The sequence below is a fragment of the Pristiophorus japonicus genome, chromosome 7 (genome assembly GCF_044704955.1).
Source record: "Pristiophorus japonicus isolate sPriJap1 chromosome 7, sPriJap1.hap1, whole genome shotgun sequence".
Lineage (NCBI taxonomy): Eukaryota > Metazoa > Chordata > Chondrichthyes > Pristiophoridae > Pristiophorus > Pristiophorus japonicus.
The window spans coordinates 107,116,231-107,131,894 of NC_091983.1; the positions used below are offsets into that span (position 1 = coordinate 107,116,231).

Genomic DNA, 15,664 nt, shown 5'->3' on the forward strand with positions numbered 1-15,664 from the left:
AAGGAAGCCATGTGATAGCAAACACTAAGCATTTACATAGGGGCTAATTTTACTGTAGACCCTATGTCTGGACACTAGTCCTGGTTTTGTAAGGTCAGCTCGTTTGCAAGCTCCCCTGACACAGACCTGTCTCCTGGCAGGGCATATCATCTGGAAGTATGAGAGAAAAGTCTGCTGCTGCAGCTGGCCTGAAAGACATCTATGGTCAGGGCCTTCAGGCTGCTGTCCAAACACAGCAACCAGAAGACTTTAGGCACTGATCCCTGGCCCAGTGCCCACGTAAAGAATAAAAGGTACTTGTCTCTGGGTATATCTGCCTCTCTCTGATCCTCTGACTAGCGAGAGTCTAAAGATAGAAAAATTGGGCCTGGCATTGAAGCTGTATGCAGAGTGTTTCTGCAGAGGGCTGCAAACATGTTTTATCAGGTGGCAGGAATGTGACATTTGTGAGTTGCCTGAAAGATTGAAGTAAATTTAGATGAAGGCATATTTGTGAAGAGCATAGGAAGATGTACAGGACTGCTTCTGCAGTGGGTATAAATGTAAATTAAGCAAAGGTGTTCAGTATTTGAGCTTACTGAATGGCTGTCCCAGCCTGTGTTGGGTTCTGCTTTGCAGTAACTTCAGGCTCCACCCTCTTTGTGGTCCCATGATGTGCCTGGGGCATTTCCTCATCCAGTGCCTCCATGATGATACCTCTTTATAGGATTAAGTTGTGCAGCATATAAAAATAATCCTGTACCGCTTTGCAAGATTGTATTACAGCACTCTTGCATATGAAAATGTTGGACCGGAAAAGACCATTTTGTCCATCTAGCCTATCCCATATAGTCGTGCTGCCTCATGCATCACAATAGAGGCACTCCCCACCCACCAGGAGCCATGCAATCTGGAAGAGGCTAAAAACCCTGGTCAACTTGGGGAAAATAAAATCTGAAAGATTCTTTCTGAACCTCTTTAGGCGATTGAAACTAGTCCAGGTGACCACATTGACCCTGACTTATATTACAGGGTATCTACCTCTTGTACGACGTAAGCTACGCTCTAGCCAGAAATAGCTCCAGATAGCTCTTGAAGATATATAACGAATTAGCATTCACCACACAAGCCGACAACCAGGTCTACTATTCTATGGGAAAAGAAAAACACCTGACATACAACCTAGTTTTGCCCTTGGGTAACTTGTAAGCATGATCCCTGGTCCTCCCTAACCTATCCAGTTGAAATCACTTATCCACACACACAATCTATTCCCTTTATTATTTTATAAACCTCGATCAAATCACCAAGTCCCAGAGGGTTGTGAATCTGTGGAATTATCTGCCCAAGGAAGCAGTTGAGGCTAGCTCATTGAATGTATTCAAGTCACGGATAGATAGATTTTTAACCAATCAGGGAATTAAGGGTTACGGGGAGCGGGCGGGTAAGTGGAGCTGAGTCCACGACCAGATCAGCCATGATCTTGTTGAATGGCGGAGCAGGCTCGAGGGGCTAGATGGCCTACTCCTGTTCCTAATTCTTATCTTCTTATGTCCCTGTACTTTAAACCTATCTGGATAGTTAAGGTGTCTTAAACTGGAAATCAGTCTTGTAGCCCACCTATGTACCTTTTCCAAGGCCTCAATATCCCCTACCATATGAAGGAACCAAAACTGGACACAGCATTCTAAATCCATGGAGCTGAAGTACTGCCTCAGCATGCCAATGGTGTGCTCACTTATTGCTCTGGTGCATGCCAACACATCATTATCATAGAATCATAGAAATTTACAGCATGGAAGCAGGCCATTTCAGCCCATCGTGTCCGTGCCGGCCGACAAAGAGCTATCCAGCCTAATCCCACTTTCCAGCTCTTGGTCCGTAGCCCTGTAGGTTACAGCACTTCAAGTGTACATCCAAGTACTTTTTAAATGTGACAAGGGTTTCTGCCTCTACCATCCTTTCAGGCCCCCACCAGCCTCTGAGTGAAAAGATTTCCCCTCAAATCTCCTCTAAACCTTCTACTAATTACTTTAAATCTATGCCTCCTTGTTGTTGACCCCTCTGCTAAGGGAAATAGGTCCTTCCTATCCACTCTATCTAGGCCCCTCATAATTTTATAAATCTTAATTAGGTTCCCCCTCAGCCTCCTCTGTTCCAAAGAAAACAACCCCAGCCTATCCAATCTTTCCTCATAGCTCAAATTCTCCAGTCCAGCCAACATCCTCGTAAATCTCCTCTGTACCCTCTCTAGTGCAATCACATCTTTCCTGTAATGTGGTGATCAGAACTCTAGCTGTGGCCTAACTAGTGTTTTATATCTGTGCTCAGCTGGTGAACTGGGATGCTGCACAGGTGTCATGAACCACGCTAGTAGAGGACAGACTTGGTTATCCTGAAACTTGTATTTGTGGCTCAAACTTTAGCGGGATGGTGAGCTGTCTTAAAATGGAGACATTGTGAGAAGTGAGAATTGAGTTGCATAATCCAGTGCTGAGGATTTCAAACATCTGAATACTCATTAAGGTTTTGGCAGTGCACTGGAGCATGTAGGGATACTTAGGTACAATCTACAAACCCCTGTACCATTGGGAATCCTGCTATCTATAAAAGTGCATAACACTCTCATCCTCGCTTGAACAAATAAGGCATTAGTCACTTGCTGTACACCTCTGGGGACAGCTGATTGACATGTTACTGATGGCCTTAGTGGAAGCTTGAAATTATTCTGAAGCATAAAAGTTAGGGGTGGTTATGACCTTGAAAGGAACTGCTCCTCTGACTAATTCAGGTACATACAATCCATTCTGGAGATTGTAGTGTTCGGGTACTAGTTGGTGAGTTCAGAGTGCCTCTGGTGCAACCTCACCTGCTTGATATCGCTTTGATGGGTCTCCAGTTTTTCTTTCCAAAAGGCACAAATAAAGACAATCCTTTGGGGAAATTCAGTGTGGCACTATTGGAATTGTTGGGGGAAAAAAGTAGAAACAAACAATTGCCATAAAAGCTCATAAAAAGCAAAATTAGCCTGATTATTTGGCATTTTTTTTCTGGTTTCTTTATACATACTTCAGATCTACACAGGGCCTAGCAATCAGTTTATATGGTTGGGTGTTGGAAACAGGCAGAAATTATGGAAAATAGCGTGCACGATTTTATCATAGAATCAGAATAATACAGCACAGAAAAAGGCCGTTCGGCCCATTGAGTCTGCGCTGGATGATGTCATATTGGACACATTTACAGACTCATTAACATTATTTATGGGTGCTTCCTTAACCCAATTTCCATCACAAAATTGAAGACAAATTAAGGTTGCCTTGTGCTTTTCTAAAACACAGGTGAATTAAAGGCCTCTGAAGTTTGTAGCTATGTTTCTCAGACAGCAGCAACAAGAAGACCTCATGATCCAATGGGTAAGCTGGAAATAGTTTCAATTTACCTTTTGCGAACCTCCTTGACTTGCTGTTGGCCCTCTCGGATATTCTGCTCTGAGGAGGTTCCTGACACAAGCCCAATGCCAGCATCATGGGTTGTCTGGACACCCCACAGCCAGAAGTCCAGGAGAAAGAGGTGGGAAGCTGGAAATATCCCTTCTTATCTCATTAGAATGGATACCTTAGGTCTCTGCTTCTTGCAGTGCAATCCCCATCTCGGGAAGTTTCAGAAATACAGCGGCTATATAAAAGGGTGGTTTGCCTCATTTTTCTTGACATCTGTGTCCAGGAAATGAGCATTCCCCCAAGGAAAAGCCTAGGAAAATTGGCCATATTGTGTTTAATATAATGTTTGACATTATATTAAAACATTGGACGATTTGAAAAAATGCCCCAATATAAATGTCCTTGAGTCAGGCAGCATTTTTCCGCTGAGAGAGCAGGCACGGGAATGACACCCTGAACTAGCGATGAGCGAATGCACAAACATTACCTGGGTGAATGATCTCTGATTTTTCCCCATCTTTCTTAATGTGGAATATCTGGGTCTCCCTTTGGCATCTTCTCCTGATGCCACAACCAAAACTGAGAATTCATCATGTGGGGAATAGATAGATTCTACCACTGTGCCACCAGTATTTGAACTAGCCATTTATACCATACTTTGAACAGAATGTATTGTATCTATAACCTGAGGCCACATTCCCTAATACAAATACATACTGTAATTGTGGGTATAACAATAAGTAACTGAAAGAGTAGGTGTGGAATCTGAGAGAACAGGGTATGGCGAAGTTATTTACAGAACCTTGTCAGTGAGCAGCATGACAGTGAGATCCATTGTACTGATAAACTGCTCATCAATCACTACAACTGTCCCTGGGATATAAGGCATGAATCTTTCATGTTAGATAAGAAGAAAATAAAGGAGCCTGCTTTCTGACACTTGATTTAACTCTTTAGCTGATGCACTATGAAGCTAACTCATGAAGCACTTTTGCACAATGGGCTTGCATTTCCAGTGGTCTCCTTGTATGTGTTTCCATTGCGATGTCTCAGGATTTTCTTAGCATTTCAGTTGTGCTTATAAGCAAATCCTAAAGGTTTTCTGCCATATGCAATAAACCTTTTTCATCTAACTCTCAAAATAATGTTTCCTTTCATATTGGTGACATAAATCTATATGGATTACAAATTTGTTTTGTTTCTATTCCTGACTTGTCAAGATGGCAAAGAAAGAATGTGAGTGAAGCACAATGATGCTGACCTGTAAAATATTGTACATTGTGTGTAGTTCAGATGCAGATAACACTGTAGATGGATGCCATTAAAGTGACTGTTGCTTATATTATATGATACGATTATCTATAACGTAAAAGTTTTGATAAACATCAGTTATGTGTATTATAAGAAAGGGTCAGGAACTGAGTAAGTATAAACAGAGAGGAAGGCAGTACAGACCTGTGGGGACTGATTATGGGGTTGAAGAAGAAGGTGCAGGACTCAATATTCCTCTCAATTGTCCCAAGGGATCACTCTGGAGAGAAAAAGTGGTTGGAGACTTGCTTCATTGGGTCTATGCTTTTTTACATTGCCCCAGGATTTCCAAGACTTGCTCAAAGACACCTACCAGGGCTAATGCTCCACAGTTGACAGAGAACAATGGCAGCTTCGGCTATTAGGTGGGAGTAAGTGTTTCTTCCTCCTTGGCAGGGATACCCAATGAAGCTATCATTAAGCATTATGCCAGAACCCCCTCAGTTTGGAGGATCAAGCACGAGAGGCTTAGTTGGTACTGTTTTATAGTACAGCTCCTGAACAATCTTCGGGCCTGAAGGCTTTCTGGATGCTGTTTTCCTAATAGCAGCTAGGAGACCCGAAGGCCAATGGACAGTCCAGTAGCCAATCAGGCCTGTGACTGTGTCTGTGTTCCTGCCTGTTTCCTGGCACAGTTTCCTGTCACAGGACGGGCATGCACTGGGGCCATAAGAGGGCCATGCAAATGACCAAGTTCATCATATTTGGGCATTCTGAGGCTAGGACAGATGCAATGCCTTGTCCAACTCTCAGGCAGAATGGGAAAAGAGGAAACTCAAGGCCGTAGGCTGTAAGAAAAGTAACGTTACTGCTGTTATTAGTATCTTGTGCTTGAATTGATCCTGATAGAACCTTAGTATAATAGCTAACAGCAGTGTTACATAATTCTTTTTGAGGTGATTTGACTCAAAGCAATGTTTCCAGTGTGACAAAGTTGCTGGGACTGTGTCTGGTAATACTTCATATCTATGAAGGCAAGAGTTAGTACTAAAATGTAAAGGATTTAATTAAATGTTCTAGGGCTTGAATTCTATAAATGTGATGGCATTCCGTGGCTCTCAGTGTATTATTTATCACTCTGGTGAATCACACCACAGAAGCTGACTGAGGAATATTGCATCACCTGAGTTTTGGAGATTATTTTCCAATTGCATGCAGGCAGTGAGGAATCTCACTCGGCAGTAGCATGGATCAGAATATTGGAATTTTCTCCAAGTGTTGCCACTCATCAAGGTTGCCCACTGGCAAGATGCACTTGGAAAACAGCCCTGCCAGTTTCAGCCATGATGAAGAATCGAACAGAGGAGAAATGCTTTCCCAGAGAGAGAAAAGAAAATTGGAGGCAGACTGACCATCTTGCCTTTCCTAGTTACACTAGCGTGCCTCATTATAACTTCAGAATGGCATGGATAGAGGCTTGAGGCGAGCTTGCTCCCTTTCCTCTTGTATGTGTATTAGGGCAACCTAAAAATGAGCGGGCAGCAGCTTAAAAGGAGGGAGTTTCCCCCTTATGAAGCAAATGTGTTGAAGAAACATCTCTGTATAATAATTCTAAGCCACAATGGAATAGTTCACACATACACTTTATCACAGATGAAACAAATAGATTGGTTTTATGGCAGTATATTTTAGCTTTGTGTCTGGCAATGAGCTATTTAATAATCTTTAACCTTTGAGCTGATTATTACTCCTGCCATTATCAATATGAAAATTCTACAATTAATGAGTACTTACCTCTTAACTTCCTATGTGATGGATAATTTTTAGCTGGTTTAGCTTCTATTAAAATTCAGTATCATTTTACCAGCCTTTTCCTTGAAGTCCCATAGACCTTGATTTCAGAAGGCCTGTATGAAATTTATATGTTGGGATTAAATCATAAAAAGCAGGGCAGGTCCATCAGCATCTGTAAAAATAAAAGATAAGTTAATGTTTCTGGGCAGACACCCTTCTGGTGACATTCTGACAAACAATCTGCAACTGAAACATTAACCTTTCGATTCATTTTACAGATGCGGATGGACGTGCTGTTCAATTCTCTGCTTTTATTTCACATTTTTAGCATTTAAGAATAATGGTAGGTTTGACAAATGGCCACGCTCTGCCCAGAGCTCCCCATGCTAGAAGTGCATTTAAAGAACTTGAGAGCAGAGGTCAGTCAGCCCCATGAACACGAGATGCAGCAGGGCACAATTTATCGATCAGCAGACGAAACTCTGGGCCAGGAGTATGAATTTGTACAATCCATTGAATGAAATGGCCATTCGGCCCCTCATGCTTGCTCCATCCAGAGTCCATGGGGCCGAAATTCAGCCTCCCGAAAATGTCTCTTACCGTCAGAAAGCGGCGGCCCCGCGGCAGGGTCGAAAGGCCGCCGATTTGGGGTCGAATGGTCACTGCTGGAGAAATTCTCCTAGGTGGTTTTTCCGTCAGTCCCCACTTCCGCCCGCTGCTGCCGACCCCTCCTAAGTTTGTCATCAAAGCGTGCACTGCCAATCTCCCGCTCCTCCATTGAAATTCAGGGCAAAAAATCTTCGGGCCGCCGAGCAGTGCCCCCGATAGCTTTTTCTGTCAGTGCACTGCGTTGGAATGTGCGCAACATGGCTGTGCAGTGGTTATTCAAGGGGAGGGCGCACTGCCCGCGGCCGCCATTTAATTTTTTTTGTCGGCTGACTGCCAGGTCAGCCCGACAATTATGCCCCCGGGTTCGGCCGGGCCGCCAACAGGCAGCCTGGCCCTCCTTCTTGGGTGGCAGGCCACTGGCTCGGCCGAAACCCTCCCTGGTGGCCCAGTGGGCCTAACTAAAAGAATCGCAGAGTTCACAGCAGCTCTTCCCTTTAAGTGAAGGGGACAAACATGGTGACGCACACGCGTCATGACATCATCAACGCCAGACTGATGACTGACAGCGGTGGAGACGCCATCCCGCCTCCACCTCCACCCCTCTAAAGTGCTCACTGCCGTACTACTGCCCCCATTATGACCGACTTCCAGTCTGCTCGAAAAAAAATGACAAAGAGTTGAATTTCGCGGAAGAGGCCATCTTATCCAATGCGGTGAAAACACAACAAAAGCAGTATGTGCGACCCGCTTTAGGCGGCACTTAATTTCTACCCCGAGGTCTGTTTGTTTAAGTTTCAATTTTATCGCTAGGGTTATATTGATCAGTATTTCAAGATATGGGGCCTCGTTTCCAAGAGTGGTCGCTCTGCAGTGTTCCTGTTTTTGTTAAGTATTAACATAAATAAACATTTATAATTGTTATCTTAGATCATAATGAATAATATTCTACCTCTATGGAACTGAGCACACATAGTAAAACATTATTTTTTGTTATTACCAAATATGCTCATATTTCCTGGCATTTTTGCACCATAAATAACATGTTTGCTCAGGACTAGTATGATAGATATTTTTATAACTGATGAAGTGACTGACCCATGGCACGTTGTGCGATTAGGATGTGGTTATTAAAAGGACTATATCATTACAGATTTCAAGTAATTAATTTGCACATAATAGAATATGAACCTAAATTAATTAAAATATTTAAATTAATCGAACAGAAATTCAGATTTATTATCCCAAAATTTACCAAAGCAGGGTAGCCAATGGCATCTGCTGTTCGGTAGACTTGCCCCTGCACCCTTCATCCCCAAACATTTTTGCTCACTAAGTTGTTGAAAGCTGATGACATTGCAGTGAGGGAAACAGGGCATTGAGGATGTGAGTGAACAGGGAAACCAACAGGGTATCTCTAACCAATGGAATTTAAGGAATGTGAATTTAACAGCTGTAATTTAGAGTGGGTGAAATAAATGTCAACTCAGGTACAGAAAGAGAAATAAAGAGAGGGAAAGAAAGATTGGATTAAGAGAGAAAACAGACAGAAAGTAAAAGTAAAAAATCAATTTTAAAATTTAAAATGTAACATTTTAAAAATCTCTTAAAACAAGTCACAACCTGAAGGAATGAAACTCTACATTTATAATGGTTAACTTTCGATGCCAGAGAGGCTGATTGGCAGTTATTAACATTTACCACACTGTTAAAAGGGTACTTAGACTTGTAATTACTAGCCTTAAATATCTGTGGCAAATTTAGTTTGAATCTAGCACACACAAACAGCAACTTCATGCCATTCAATGCATGTCAATGGTGAGGCAGACAGCGAAATGATGTTTTTGCGAAGCTAACTAGGACAGCAAATTTTGGATATTGGCATTTAACCATGCATGTGCCACTCGCCTGAAATTGCTGTACCAGTTACGCATAAATAACAGTGAGTGCCATTAGCCTCACCGTATTTAAACACCAAAATATGGCCCATTAACTTTGTTCAAATTGCTCAGTCTGTATCAGTTCTTTCTAAATGAATCTTCAGTCATATGAACAGGTTTTAAAACTATCCTACAACCTTAACTCTTTGGTAATGTGAGAGCACAGCCTGCGTAGCAGGGGACTTACTGTCTAGTATGGTAGATACTGGAGTAAAACTCTTGTGTCCTGAGGGGTGTAATTTGTGGAACTCTCTTTGACTTAAAGTTAATTAGAATCTATTACACCTCTGGGACTCTTTTTAATAGTTTGTTGCTGATTCCCTTTTATCTCGGTGCATTTACTTCGACCTAAACTATTTTCAGGAGAGATGAAAGGAATGGTTTCAGAATGTAAATATTTCAAAGTTCCTGTCTCTGACATTATACAATGAATTACTACTAAAGACCTGTTCCATTGTTTAGTGGGCAGGGAAAAAGCATAGAGCAATCACCAGTAATTTCCCTTTGAACTGACTTCTACAATTTATTTCAAATGATGGTTAACAGGACCCCCCAAAAAATGATTCAGCTTTTTAAGCCCTATTTACTCATCCAGGTGTTGTTAGACTGCGGACTCCGTCAATAACTGTGCTGACTGGTTTGAATGTTGGAAAATAGTATAAAATATTGATAGAGTCCTATTTGTAACATGAACCTGTCAATCTTTAGGTTTTGTTTTTTAACTGACTGAAAACAAGCAGCCTTTGAAAACAAACAAAAATGATGATCCTACAGTATTAAAGTTGCTTCAAAATGCTTGGGCGTGAATGGATGGAGGTAGAAGAAAAGAATAAAAAAGATGCTGGTGCTGAATTTCTGCTGGAGTTGTTCTGATCTCTTGCTAGGACTGTGGCGGGTGGCTGCTGGAATCCCCAGAGAAACTGTAAATGGCTGTAGGACAATGCTTACCTAAATTTAGGACCAATATTTTTTTTCCGATCATTCAAAGAACACAGTAAACTAAAATATCTTCAATGGGTCTCCACAGTTTTCTTTTTATAATCACCATTTAACTTTTATTAAAAATTATTGTACCCAATGGGTCCGGTGGGATCTCATTATGCACTAGTTCATTAAAGAGCCTTTTATTTAATAAACTGACTTGAGGTTCAATGAGATAAGTCGTGATTAGAAGTGTTGCTTCTCATGTATTTAGATAAGTGGAAAGTATATGCAGTACTCAATAGCCCCGATTTTAACTGCCTCCACCTGGTGGAAACTGGGTGTGGGTGGCATTTAAAATAATGGGAGTCATTTATTCCCACTGATCCTGCTCCCTTCCCCTCGATTATGGCTACAACCTCCTCCCTGATCACGGCCAGAACCCCGCTCAAGTTGATCATGGCTAGGACCACTCCCGGTTATGGCCAGACCACCCATTAAGCGCCGGGGTCTGTCGCCATGGGTCCACAGTTACGGCCTCCTGCCGCTTGTCTGTTCTGTCACCCGCCGGCCAGCCTATCAATATGGATGGCTGCTGGGCGGGAATCTGCAGCAGGTTATTTAAATGAGGCTCTGCCCTTCAGATTGGCAGGGCGTCCACATCCTCGGACTTGCTGGCTTTCCCTTTGCTACCACGCTCCCCATTAACATCAGAGCCTATGAGTCAAGGTTGCCACTAGGCCAGATAATGTAATTCTGATTTCATTAGTAAACATCATTCTTGCCATCGTACCCTGCCAAAAACAATATCGTTCAAAGACTGAGCAGGTTGTTGGCTTTCATGAGCTGCAGAACCTAAAAGAGTGAGGGAGCAAAATTAAGTTCAGTGGAGATATTAGTGTAGATATTCCAGTTGGGTGTACACTGAACCAGAAGTTGGTCAATGTGGAAAGAGCACCTGCCCGACCATTAATGAATTTCCAGAGGGGGTGCCAGGCTGCCTGTTGGCGGCCCGGCCGAACCCGGGGGCATAATTGTTAGGCCGATATGGCAGTCGGCCGACAATGAAAAGCATGGCAGCAGCGGCAGTGCATCCTCCCCTTTAAGGGAAGCTGCACCGCTATTGCAGAAGGCCACAGCCTCACTGGACCACTGGGGAAAAGCTTGTTTTGGCACCGCCGGGCGGACTGAAGATTTTCAGAGGGGTATGTTGCTGTCGGGGGGTTAGATCGGTTGAGCGCACGGTGATGATGCACTTGCCACAGATCGCAGCAGTGGAGCGCTGATGGGGGTGGGGGGGGGGGGTTTGCGGGGGGGGAGATCAGGGCACCACCGGAAAAACTCGGGAGGGCAATTGGGCTAGTAGTGGCCATTTCACGAAAAGTCGGCGGCTACTCCACTCCGCAGCGTGGCCGCCGATTTGCGGTGGTAACAGACCTGAAGGAGAGGGGCAATTTCTGCCCCCTTCTGTTTGCCTGAAACTCCACATTAAACTGGCTATACATCCTGCGATCTTATTTATTATTGCACTTACATTGATAGTTTAAAAGAGTTATCCAACAGTGCCCCCAGATCCCTCTCCTGTGTTCTGTCATCTACTACAGTTAATCTTATATTCCCTCTGTTTATTCCCTGCCTCAGTCTCATCACCTGACCTTTGTTGGTGTCAAATAACACCTGCTACTTGTCAGCCCAATCTATCGACTTGGTCTGCTTGTTTGGTGTTATTTTTTACTGCCCCCTCAATTTTATCATCAAACTTAGATTTCTGTCTCCACTTCCAGATCATTTATGAACATTATGAACAATAATGTCCCCAGCATGAATCACTTTTCTTCCTCTCTGATGCAGAGTAGTTCTTTTTGCTTTGTGAATTTCCTTACAATTATGTACATTCTCATTTTGGGACCCTGCAATACAGTTACACAGTGGTCTCTGATTCACTAGAAGGTAATTGATGGGTACTGTATGATATTGATTGTTTTTCTCAGTTCAGACAAATCAACTGATCCCTGAATTGTTGGTGGTGCCATTCCTGCAATGGAACAGAGGGACTTGTAGATGCTCCTGGTGGAATTGAACATTATTAAATTTGCAACTTACCAGTCTGACAAAGAATATGACTCAGAGAATCCTTGGGCCTGTTCTGCTGGCAGAAGTACAGTGAAGTGACCTCCGCTCCTGATCCTGCTGGAGCAGACACTTGTTGGGGGAGGTCACCTCATTTGAATAGAGGTGACAGGCATCTGTGCTACTATGGACAAATCGTGGGTGTCCACCAGAGAAGGGCAGATAGAAAAAGCAGTGTTAGCCAGTTGTTAGTGCGCCCAACTAGTGCCACTAACAAGCAGGACTTTTGAACAGTTGCCGCCCTATTTACCTCATTTATAAGACAGTTGAAAATAATAATTGTGCTGGCACTTTCCTTGGTGGTCCAGGCCAGGATTCTGGATATTCAGATGGATCTCATATCCGCTATTAAAATTATCTGTACGCTGGATTCATCCTGATGCGCAGGTTTATGGGTGTGAGTGAGGCTGGGCTGAAGAAATTTCCGACACTGGAAGTTCCTTCCTTCGGTTTATTCCCCCTTTGATGTCATGAGACATGTTTGTGGTAGACAAAGGGTACTCTTTCTGTATAGTCTGTGACTAACATGAACAGCAGGGGCACTGTAGAACTCCACTGGTCAATGTCGATGGATCATGTCCTTCTGTTTCTATTGCCAAACCAATTTTGAATGTAACTATCAAGTTGATCATTGCCTCCTTGTGCTATTATCATCTTTCAAACCATGTAATATGTCATGAGATACTCTTACAACAGAGATGCTTGGTTCTAATACGTGTGATGTTACCTTCATTGCTGATTTTGTTGACTATGATTCCTAGTTCTGTGCTTCATTCACAGAATGCAGTGAAATGCAATTAACCAAACAAAATAAATGTAGCAGTGCTAATTCAGTGCCACACAGAGAAGGCTAATGCTGTCCAGGGCACACTTTATCTAAAGCTTCAGGGTCAAAGTGGTGAAGAGGTTGAAATGCCTATACTGTTAGGAGTTATAGGAAAGACAAAGCTTCTGTTTGGATGTAAAGACTGCAATCAATAACATCAAAGGTTGCAGCAGACATGCTAGTCTGTCAAAATCTTTACAATGCTAGTGGTTTGAAGACCTTTCAAAGTAAATTCCTTTTGTGATTTTCTTTAACTGGATGGCAGTGATGACAATGAGGCTTTGCTCGATATCAAAGGGTAGAAATTGCCCTCCATCCGAAAGGGGACGCACCCTCTGTTTTTTAAAGTTTTTCTCCGCCGCGGAGGTGCCATCGATATTTGCCATTTTGAAGTTTTTTCCCGGTTGGGGCGGATGTTGTGGCAGCTGCGGGGCGAAAGGGCCCGGACAACAGCAGGTCAGCCAGTCCAACCAGTCATCAGCGTCTTCAGCTACAGGGGAGGGCCGCTGCGAGCTCTGCATATTTTTCACGTAGGTTCACTGGGACATCAGGGAGGGTTTTGGCCGGGCCAGCAGCCTGGCACCCAAGAGGGGGTGCCAGACTGCCTGTTGGTGGCCCGGCCAAACACGGGGGTCTAATTGTCGGGCCGACCTGGCATTTGGCCGACAATAAAAAATAAAATGGTGTCGCTGGCAGCGCCACCTCCCCTTTAATGGCAGCCGCACCGCCGACTAACAAGAAGTGCAACGACAGAAAAAGCTGTCAGTGGCACCGACCAGCGGCGGCCCAGCTCTCGTGGGGCAATATGCAAAAGGCCAATTTCCTGCGGGGCAATTTCGGGAAGGGGTCGCTGCCAGTCGGTAAGGGGTCGGCGCATGCACGTCGCGGCGGGAAAACGGGCAGAGCGGTCCTCTACACCGTTTTCGGGCTGTCACGGGTATTATAGAGAGTGGCAATTTCAGCCCTCAGGTTTTTATTCCCCTCTTGCACTGGTGGTAGTGCAGATATGCTGCTAATATTCAGGGGAAATGAATTGGCCAATCTAATGGAGGTAGCACAGTAGAACTTCTGGGAGGAGAGACAGTAGTTCTCATAGTAGGATAATGGCACCAGATACCAGTGACAAGTGTGGGGTAGAGTTTCCACTTTGAGTACAATTGGTGATCTGGGCATAAATTGCACGCAAAATTGCACTAATTTTGAAAAGTATTTCTTCCCCCCCCCACCCACAATGTACTCAAACTCATTTGCATATCGCCAAATGTAATAACCAGTGCAATTGGGCAGCATTTTAGAATGTAATTAAAAAAATGTTTTTTGCTTTAAACAAAAATGATTGATATATTTAAGAGTGATATGTGTGGTGCAGTTTGATTCATACGGCTGAAATAGGTTTATCACAAAAAAGTGTCTAGTCGATCACATGTGAATAACCCAATTTTAAATCATTGGATATGATTTTTTAAAACTGTACTATATCGGTGTAGAGCAATCAGTTTCTTAGTAAATTAAAAAATCTATATATTCAAAAGCTTTTAAAATGTGGCTATTAGTGTCCTTGCACCCAAAGAACCAGCTTAATTTGAAGAACCTCCTCGAAGGGCCGCAAACGGGTGCAATTAGCGGAAACTTGAATGGTGGTTAGTTCGATCTGGGGGCACAGCCAATTTAATGGGCTGGGGCAGACTCCAGCATGATTTTTTAAACTAGCGCAAAAGATAGCAGATACTCAATTTGCGTTGGATGGAATTTGCGCTTGAAATTCCACGATCTTTTGCACTGGTTTGGCACATTTTGAGCGAATTGCGCTGAAAAAAGCACCGTAAGTTATGGTCACCTTACTTAAGGAAGGATATACAACTTTGGAGGGGGTACAGAGACGATTCACTCGGCTGATTCCGGAGATGAGGGGGTTACCTTATGATGATAGATTGAGTAGACTGGGTCTTTACTCGTTGGAGTTCAGAAGGATGAGAGGTGATCTTATAAAAAACATTTAAAATAATGAAAGGGATAGACAAGATAGAGGCAGAGAGGTTGTTTCCACTGGTCGGGGAGACTAGAACTAGGGGGCACGGCCTCAAAATACGGGGGAGCCAATTTAAAACCGAGTTGAGAAGGAATTTCTTCTCCCAGAGGGTTGTGAATCTGTGGAATTCTCTGCCCAAGGAAACAGTTGAGGCTAGCTCATTGAATGTATTCAAGTCACAGATAGATAGATTTTTAACCAATAAGGGAATTAGGGGTTACGGGGAGCGGGCGGGTAAGTGGAGCTGAGTCCACGGCCAGATCAGCCATTATCTTGTTGAATGGCGGAGCAGGCTCGAGGGGCTACATGGCCTACTCCTGTTCCTAATTCTTATGTTCTTATGTTCTTATGAAACTCCAGGCCGTGGTCTTTATGCCACAATAGTGTTTCTCTGTGTTGTTTCAGTGTCTGTCTAACCAGACAAAACTGGTGCACGATCCTCATTGGAGCTACCTGTTTCGACAACAATAACTGAAGCTAGTACACTTTTTATTTTAAATCTGCCAGGTTTATCTGTAGGGAGGAAATTATTATTTAGGGCCAGAATTGAATCCACCACTGCCTGTAAATGATCCCAGCACTGCCTGCTAATGAACACAGTGCTGTCTGCTATTGACCTCAGCATTACCTGCTAGTGAACGGAGTACTATCTGCTATTGACCCTAGCATTCCATGCTTGTGAAGCCATTACTCTTCTTCGGTGGTCCCTTGAATTGGGAATGACTTGCTTCCACACCAAAAAGGG

General features: G+C 43.4%; 1 protein-coding gene across 1 annotated transcript in view; it reads left to right on the plus strand.

The window, feature by feature from the left end:
• LOC139266825 (protein eva-1 homolog C) overlaps positions 1-15,664 on the plus strand; it is a 328,149-nt gene that overhangs the window by 159,652 nt on the left and 152,833 nt on the right. The gene's annotated exons all lie outside the window — the stretch shown is intronic.